Source organism: Antechinus flavipes, chromosome 6 (assembly GCF_016432865.1).
Source record: "Antechinus flavipes isolate AdamAnt ecotype Samford, QLD, Australia chromosome 6, AdamAnt_v2, whole genome shotgun sequence".
In the NCBI taxonomy this organism is placed as follows: Eukaryota; Metazoa; Chordata; class Mammalia; order Dasyuromorphia; family Dasyuridae; genus Antechinus; species Antechinus flavipes.
Window position 1 is genome coordinate 264,356,083 of NC_067403.1, and position 9,654 is coordinate 264,365,736.

Below are 9,654 nucleotides of genomic sequence, written 5' to 3' on the forward strand. Positions count from 1 at the left end.
GCCATGTACAAGGCCCTTAATTGTTTTCTGACTAGAAGAAGTTCTAAGAAATGGCTCATCAGAATGTTGGAGGGGATGCAGGAAAACTGGGACACTGATGCATTGTTGGTGGAGTTGTGAACGAATCCAACCATTCTGGAGAGCAATCTGGAATTATGCCCAAAAAGTTATCAAACTGTGCATACCCTTTGATCCAGCAGTGTTTCTACTGGGCTTATACCCCAAAGAGATACTAAAGAAGGGAAAGGGATCTGTATGTGCCAAAATGTTTGTGGCAGCCCTGTTTGTAGTGGCCAGAAACTGGAAATTGAATAGATGCCCATCAATTGGAGAATGGTTGGGTAAATTGTGTTATATGAATGTTATGGAATATTATTGTTCTGTAAGAAATGACCAGCAGGATGAAAACAGAGAGGCTTGGAGAGACTTACATGAATTGATGCTAAGTGAAATGAGCAGAACCAGGAGGTCATTATACACTTCAACAACGATACTGTATGAGAATGTATTCTGATGGAAGCGGATTTGACAAAGAGAGCTAACTCAGTTTCAATTGATAAATGATGGACAGAAGCTGCTACATCCAAAGAAAGAACTATTTGCATTTTTGTTTTTCTTCCTGGGTTATTTTTACCTTCTGAATCCAATTCTCCCTGTGCAACAAGAGAACTGTTCGGTTCTGCAAACATATATTGTATCTAGGATATACTGCAACATATCTAACATATATAGGACTGCTTGTCATCTAGGGGAGGGGATGGAGGGAGGGAGGGAGGAGAAAAATCAGAACAGAAGCAAGTGCAAGGGATAATGTTGTAAAAAAAATTACCCTGGCATGGATTCTGTCAATAAAAAGTTATTATAAAATAAAAAAAAAGTTAAAAAGAAATGGCTCTTCAGGAGAATTCCATTGCCCCAAATTCCAAACAATGACTTCTAAGAGGATCACAGATGATCACTGCAAGGGATATACAGGGCCAGGGAGTGTGAACCATTCATTTTATAGATGGGAAACCGAGGAGCCCAGAACTCTGTTGCCAAGAAATTTCCAACAATGAAATCCAAGTCTGGTCTTTCTCCCTCAAACTGAACATTTACTTCAGGGTAACACCTAGAAACATCTTATAACCATAGCTCTCATATCCCTGCTTTCAACTCACCTGGAGAATAGCTCCTGAGGCCTTCTTGGGCCAATATCCATGATGCTTCCCTTTGCTCAAAATAAGAGATCACCTCTTCTCTGAGAACTGGAAGTCCTGGGCATGGAAATCAGTTAGAGATGAAGATGGAGAGGAGTTTTTAATTTAGTTCTCTTTAGGGAAAGGGTGAGGATCCAGAGTTGCTTCATGTTGAAATCCAGCCCTTTTTTGTTCAAATATATATGTCTATACTTACCCACTAAGTGATTGTAAAGCAAATAATCTAAAATAGGATGTGCCCCACTATTTGTACAACTTCTTCTGAGAGAGAGCCAAAAGCCCTTTCTCCCACCTCCTGTCCTGTGAGGCTCCCTTCTAGCAGAAACTTTTGATCCCACATCTAGGTAAAAACAGCTATTGTGCTGAAGCAGCCTTGAGCCTGATCATTAAAGACCTTGGCATATCTTTTTTATAGAAAGACAGACTCAGTCCATAGTTTCCACTATCTAGAAGTTAAAGGGAATCAGTAATGCAGTGGAGAGTCCTGGCATAGAGTCAAGTGTACCTGAATTTGAATTAAGCCTTGGACAATTGCTAACGTCTCTGGGCAAGTCAGTTAAATTCTGCTTGCCTCAGTTTCCTTAACTCTCAAATGGGGATAAAAATATCACCTAACTTGGAAAGTTAAAATGAAGTTAAAGTAAAACAATATTTGGTTTTATTTTTAATTTATAAATGAGCCTTTCCATATCACAGTAAAATAAAAATGGTAATTGCACATATAACTGTCAATCTGCCATGTACAACTTTCTGTTCCTTTTAAATAGACAACAAAATGATCAAGTACATTTTTTCTCTTCATTTTGCCTGTCCCCACCTTAGGGATGGGAGCTATTATATAGAAATATATGCACATAGATAAATAATAAACACATGCACAAATGCATATGTATGTACACATACATACATTTGTAAAATTATGCTATATGTACTTCTATTTATCAATTTTTTCTCTGAATGCAAATAGCATCTTTGTTTTTTTTTTTTTTTTGCATTAATTTAGGTACTTAGGATACTCAAAATGATGTATTTACTGGAAGTTGTTCTTGAACAATATTGTTATTGTATTGTAAAGAAAGCATATGGCACAGCATCTGGCAAATAGCAGATAGACATAATTGCCTATTTCCTTCCATTCCTTTCCCACCACTTTTGCTGCACTTTGAGGGCAATACAAAGGAAGGTTAAGGAGAAACTTCCTATACCAGGGACAACTAGGTGATTTGGGCCACAAATTGATGCTTGTTAAAAAGAACAATATTGCAAAAATATTTGAAAAAAATTCAAAAAAGGAATAAGTTGAAAGGAAAAGATGACTGAGCAATTTTCAGATCTTTGGCAGACAAAATTCATTTCCAGGTAGAGTCTAACCTCTAAAATGAGTTCTGTGTTGGAGATGCTTCCACACTGATTTAATGTTTGACCTGGGAATTAGCAAGAGAGAGCTTCAGGAGCAATAAAAGATGTCCCCAGATCCTATCATATAATGCAAAGACCAGCCCTTTCCCTTCTCTTCCCCCACCCCCAAATTCTGCACCCTGGGGAATGAAGGTATTTGCTACAATTGTAGACTTCTTACCCAGGGAGAGCAGGTTTTGGGCATTCTCCACCATGACTTCTTTGTACAGCTCCTTCTGAGAGGGGTCCAAAAGCCCCCACTCCTCCTGGGTAAAGTCCACAGCTACATCCTTGAACACCACCACCTTCTAAACCATCAAAAAGCATAAGATATGCAGCCGAAACCTTTTAAAATTAAAGAGTCCAATCCTCTTAAATATACAGGAGGAAACTGAAACAGAGACAGGATTTTCCCAAATAGTCTTTATGAGTGTCAGAGGCAATCGTTGAACCTGTGGTCATTAAGAGATTGATTGAATTTAGGATCAGTAGAAATAAACCTGAGAAATGACTTATTATGGAATGTATAATGGAACAGCATCCTAGGGCCACATGGCACATGCCTTTAATGGATTCTTCCAAACTCTTTCCATGCTAACCTTACTGCTCTCCCAACTGCATTTCCTATTTCCCACTCCTTGGGCCTATTTTCCCTCTTCACTTTATCTATAACCTCTTCTCCTAAATATAACACCAGAAATGTGCTTTCAGCTATTCTTATCATAGTCGTACACAATTAAAAGCACATCCCCTTCCCAGGTAAAATCAATACAGTAACAATCTTAGAGTCACAGAAGACCATGTCCTTGATCTTTTTCCAGGTCCAGGAGGCTTGGCAAAGGACCAAAACTTCCTGATATGGGCAGCCTCCTTTGGTAGCCCTAGAAGCCTTTCCCATGATTAGCCTGTATGCTTTTGTGGGAATAGAGCTCCTGATGGCCAAGAGAAAAATTCTCAGATTTCTTTCTGCATCTTCCTCAAACCACATCAACTTCCTGAAAGAGATCTCAGAATGAAAATTCTCAGGAAACCATCACCAAAATGCAGAGCTGCCAAGTCAATGAGAAAAATCCGGCAAGCCACTGGAAAGACAGTCTAGTCCAGTTCCAGTCCCAAGGAGCCACCATTAGGACCAGACCTAATTTGGCAGCAACTTTCTTTAAGGAGCAGAGAACTTGGAATGGGAATTGACAGAAGGTAAAGGGCATGATCTTATGGCCAAAAGCAAATTATGAAGCAAAAAAAAAAAATACAATACTATCAGGGAAAAGGGCCTTTAATGAAAATTCTTCCAAGCATTGCTAAGGAAAAGACCATAATTGAAGAAAACTTTAGAAGATCAAACATAAGTGAAGAGAAATTCAAAAAATGATCTAGAATTCACTAGCCTCAGCGACTTAAAATGGAAAGACAAACTATTTATATCCACTTATGGTGAGATGACATGTGTCCCCTAATACCCCTATTTGGGCTCACAGAGTGAATCAAAGTAGAATAAAGCAGGAAGTGGTTCTGTTATGTCTTGATGATCTTAAGGAGAGACTGGAAAGTGGGGAAGAGGGTAGAGAGGAAATGTTTTTTCTGGCCAGGAAGGTCTGCAGGTAGAAATCTCTACAAACAAGGGGGTACGGACATCTGAACCTCAGTCATCTTGTCAAAGGAAGGAAGAATAAATGACATAGGAGGCTGAATGGAGAAGTTCAATGTATTTCCCAGTGAACAGGGTGAAGAGGGAAAAGGAGGGAGTCAGAGGGAGGATGGATGAAGGGAGGGATCAGTCCTGAATAAAACAAAGTTAAAGGCTGTTCACGAATATGGATTATTCTTTTTGAGGGGGTAAAAGGAACCTGAGGCATTGATCAGAGTTCCTGTGTATATACACATGTGTACTGCAGGGGAGTCACATGTACATATATGTGTGATGGATAGGGAAGGCATCAATAGGTAAGGGCCATAAATATAAGGACGCACGATTGCAGTGACCTTGGCTTAGCCCAAAGAGCAACCAGGATTGCTGAGGAGCAATGAGGAATCACACTGCTGTCTGCCTCTTAAAGATAGCAGACTCTGGTGCAGAAGGAGAGAGATGTTTTAGGACATCAACAAGTGGTTTTTTTATTGTTCAGACAGACTGGACCTTGAGTGAACGGGTTTGGTTTTATTTGTGTTCTCAGTGAAGGGGGACTAGGTGAAAAAGTGAGATGGTGGATCTTGGGTGGAACAAATGTGTGTGTGTGTGTGTGTGTGTGTGTGTGTGTGTGTATGTACATGTACATATACACACATAGGAGCACTGATCAGTCAGTTCCTGAGGCTTTATGAGGACATGTTGCCAACCCCTGGAGATATAATATTTAGACATAAATGTGAGAAATTGTGCTTCAGGAGCTTCAGGGGAACATGGTCACAGGAAGCCAAGAGGAAGAGGACAGACTTTGGGTGGAGAGGGGTGCTGGGTAGGCCCAAAGAGAGCAGAGCAGATCTGATCCCTGGGGAATGGAGATTCCTGATAAAGTAAGTGGAGGACCTCCTCAGTCCTCTGTAATAAGGAGGAACATAAAAACAAAAAGTGTGTAAGAGTGTGTGTGTGTGTGTGTGTGTGTGTGTGTCTTGGCGCCCCAGATGTCAGGGACCTAAGGGACCAGCTGAGCAGGGGCAGGGTTGTTACTACTGTGCTCCCCCAGTTTTTATAAAGAAATGACCCACACTTCAGGCCCTCCCAACTCCACAGACCATCCTCCCTGTCTGCAGGAATGGCTGTGACTGCTAATGTTGGTCAGGTCTGTGGATAGACTGCACTCACCTGAGGAGGAGGTCCGAGGCTCCCGGGGGTCATTCCCTCTGGTTCCTGATACAATACAAGCTGTTCCTGATACAATTTTTCATGCCAAAACTCAATTTAAAAACAAACAAACAAAAAACCCCACAAGTTTATCCCTTCTGGTTTAAGATAGATGTTTGCAATTTGTGCTATGAGTTTCTCACTCAAGTGGTATCAATGTGTAAGAACAGATGAATTAAAATTCCAAAACCTACATTTAATTAATTTATCTATGAATTTATTCACAGATGGAGAAGTGAATTAAAAGTTCTCTCTCTCTTATTCATTTTCATTTTCTTTCTCTCTTTTTAATTCTCTCTCTCATTCTGTGTTTCTTTCTCTCTCAATGTTGCACTTCCTTTCTTTCCTTTCTCTTTGGTCACCTCGGGCTTGCTCTGTTTTGCCCTGGCTCTCTCTCAATCTGTTTCTTTTTCTCTCTATGTCATTTAATCTTTTTTTTTTCATATTCTCATTTTCTGGCTTCCCTTCTCTCTCACTTTTTTATTTCTCTGCTGTCTCTTTCTCTGCATCTCAGTTTTACTGACTCTTCTTCTTTATTTTCCTCACTCTCTTTCTCTCCATGGTTCTTTCTCTGTCTCTTTGTGTGTTTTTCTGTCTTTCTCTCTGATTTTCTCTCCTTGTCTCTTTGTCTCTCTTTTTTTATTCTCTCTCATTCTCTACCTCTTTCTCTCTTGCTGACAGTGAGAGAGAGAATGAAAAAGAGAAAGTAATAGAGAGTCAGAGAAACACATATAAACAGAAAAAGAGAGAAGAGAGTAAGAGAACAAGAGACAGAGATAAAAAGCAAGTCAAAAAGAGAATTTGAAAGTGAGAAAGAACAGAGAATCAGAGAGACAAAGAAAGAGAATGTGAGAAAGAGATAAAAAGCAGAGAGAGAGAGAGAGAGAGAGAGAGAGAGACAGAGAAAGAGAGAGACAGAGACCAAGACAGAGATAAAGAGAGAATCTGAGAAGAAAATAAGAATGAGATAGACAAATGAGAGAAAGCCAAAAAGAAAGATAGAGAAAAAGAAAGAGAATGAAAGAGTTAACACCTCTTTTAGAGGTGTAAACTCAAAGGTTAACTGCTCCTTCAAGAGTGGGATTATGAGAGATGTGAATTCACAAAGTTACAAAGTTAACTTTGTGAATCTCCCATACTTGTGAACTCCAATGTGTGAGCTCTAATGTGTAAACTCTTAAAGGTGTCAGCATTGTTTCTATCAATTCTAGTGACTTAACACCTTGCAATGATTCTCTCTAATGTGTGAACCAGTAAGCATTGTTTCTATCAACTCTAATGACTTAACACTTTGTAAGGATTCTAACAGATAGGGAGACAGCAAAAATCAGATAAAAAGAGGGAAAAAGAAGAAAAGTGTCAGAGAGAAAGAGACATTGTGTATGTGCATAGCGGGGAGGGGGGATTGTTGGTGGAGGAAAGAGTGAGTGTGAGTGAGAAAGAGAATGAGAAATAGAGAGAGCCCCCAAACCAGTATGAGACAGACTGCCAGAGTATAAGAAAAGAGAAAAGATATTGCCTGAGAAAAACAATGAAAGAGACACAGAAAGCGAGAGACACACCCAGAGGGAAAGAGAGAGAAAGACAAAAAGATGTCGAGCCAGAGAGAAAGCAAGTGAAAAATAAGGAAGGAAAAGAGTTAGAGAAAGAGAAAAACAGAAAAGAGAGTTATAGAGTTAGTAAGAAAATAAAAGTTGACAGACTGACAGACAATGAGAGAGAATCACAAGGAGAGAAAGGAAGAATGAGAAAGAAAGAGAAAGAGACAGACTTAGAGAGAGAGAGAGAGAGAGAGAGAGAGAGAGAGAGAGAGAGAGAGAGAAACCAGAGAAAGACTGCATGCAAAACAGACCTGGGGGACGGGGGGGGGGGGGGGAGAGGGGGGGGAGGGATCACTAAAGAGAATGAAAGAGTCAAGAAAACATAGAGAAATAGAGAGAGAGAAATAAAAAGATATGATAGATACAGACAGAGAGAAAAATAGAGAGCCAGAGAGGCTGAAATAAAGAGGAAAAAATAGAAATAATTAGAAAAACAAAGAGAAACAGTGGACAGAGAGAGAAATGGAAGGAGGGAGAGAGGAAGAGAAGGTGTGTGTGTGTGTGTGTGTGTGTGTGTGAGAGAGAGAGAGAGAGAGAGAGAGAGAGAGAGAGAGAGAGAGAACACCAAATATTGAAAAAGAGTTTGAAAAAAGCAGAAAGAAACAGAGAGGGTCAGAGACAAATACAGATATGCAGAGATATATTTTAATTCACTTCTTCTTGTGTGAATTAAATGGAGGTGTTTTGGCAATTTAATTTAGCTGCTTTTACAGATCACTGCCATGAGAGGAAGACACTCAGTTTTTGATATTTAGCACAACCCACAGACACTTATCTTACACCAGAAGGGAGAAACCTGTGTTATGTTTTAGTTTTTGTTTGTTTTTCATTTTGGGTTTTTTTTTTAATTTCAGCATAACAGATTGTGTCAGAGACAATTTATTGTTGCTATGAAGAACTGACAAAAAGCAACAGTGAGATGGGAAATGAATATAAACTGCTTGCATTTTTGTTTTTCTTCCCGGGTTATTTATACCTTCTGAATTCAATTCTCCCTGTACAACAAGAAAACTGTTCGGTTCTGCACACATATATTGTATCTAGGATATACTGTAACCTATTCAACATGTAAAGGACTGCTTGCCATCTGGAGGAGGGGGTGGAGGGAGGGAGGGGAAAAATCGGAACAGAAGTGAGTGCAAGGGATAATGCTGTAAAAAATTACCCTGACATGGGTTCTATCAATAAAAAGTTATTAAAAAAAAAAAGAAACAGTGAGAGTCAGAGGAACTGATAAACACAGAGAGGGAGAGGAACAGAATTAATTTGAGAGAAACAGAGAAAGCACCAGATATAGAGAAAGTGAGAGAATTCCAGAGGAAGCCAGAGTGAGACAGAGAAGTGGAGTGAGAACCAGAGAGTGAAAGAGAACGTGAGAAAGAGAGAAAGAAAGAGATGAAAAGCAGAGAGGGGGGGGGGCACAGTGTCAGAACGAAAGAGAGACAGAGACCAAGACGGAAACAGAGAGAGAATCTGAGAAGAAAATAAGAATGAGATAGACAAATGAGAGAAAGCCAAAAAGAAAGATAGAGAGGCTGACAAAGACAGAGAGAGAGGAAGGGGAGAGAGGAACAGTCATAAAGAAAGAGACAGAGTGAAAGAGCGAAGCAGAAAAATAGGGTGAAAACAAGAGCAAGAAACAGAAAAAAAGAAAATAGAATGAAAATGACACAGAGCAAGAGAGAGAATGTGATAGAGAAAGAGAAGCCAGAAAGGGCCAGAAAGTAAAAAGAATAAATAAGAGACTAAGAAACAGAGAATGAACATGTTTTTGTGCATCTGTCTCTATATTTCTGTCTCTGTCTCTTTTTCTCTATCTCTCTGTTTCTTTCTATCTTTCTAACATTTTTTCACTCTCTGGCTATCTCTTGTTCCTCTGTCTCTTATCTCGTACTTTCTCTGTCTCACTCTTTCTATGATTGTTTCTTCCTCTCCTTTTCACTCTCTCTCACTCTGCTTTCTCTCTCTCACTGTCTCTAAATCTCTCTTTTTGACTTTTTCTTTCTCTTGCTCCCTCTCCTTCCATCTATCCCTTCCCCTTATCTTTCCATCTGTCCCTCTCTACCCCCTTTCTCTCCCTTTCTCTTTCTCTCCCTCTGTCTTTCAGTTCTCTCTCTCTCTCTCTCTCTCTCTCTCTCTCTCTCTCTCTCTCTCTGTCACTTTATGACTCACTTTCAAAAAGGTATGAGTTTGGACTACAGGGCCTCTGAAGTCCCTTCCAGTGACTAGGAAATAAGAGGTTGGCTTTGGTTTTCATTAGCATCCAAGTGCATTTGATTAGCACCCTTTCTTCCTATTAGTGTTGCTATTTCTGTCAAACCAAAACTGTTCTGACTTTCCTTGAAGAAATATAGATTCATATAGTGCCTCCTGAATTTTTCCTTTATATCTAATAGATTGATATCTGAATGGGAACCCATTCCTCTGATGAGAAGGCTGTCATCAATATCTAAGTCCTTCATGGATTAGTAGAATTTGTGTGACAAGTACCACAGATGTCCCTTATATGGAATTTAGATCTTGGAGATTTCCCCTTTCCTCTCTTACTTCCCTATAGGATGAGACAAGTTTAACTAGAATCATGCAATTGGTCTCTGAAACTTCATGTATCTTG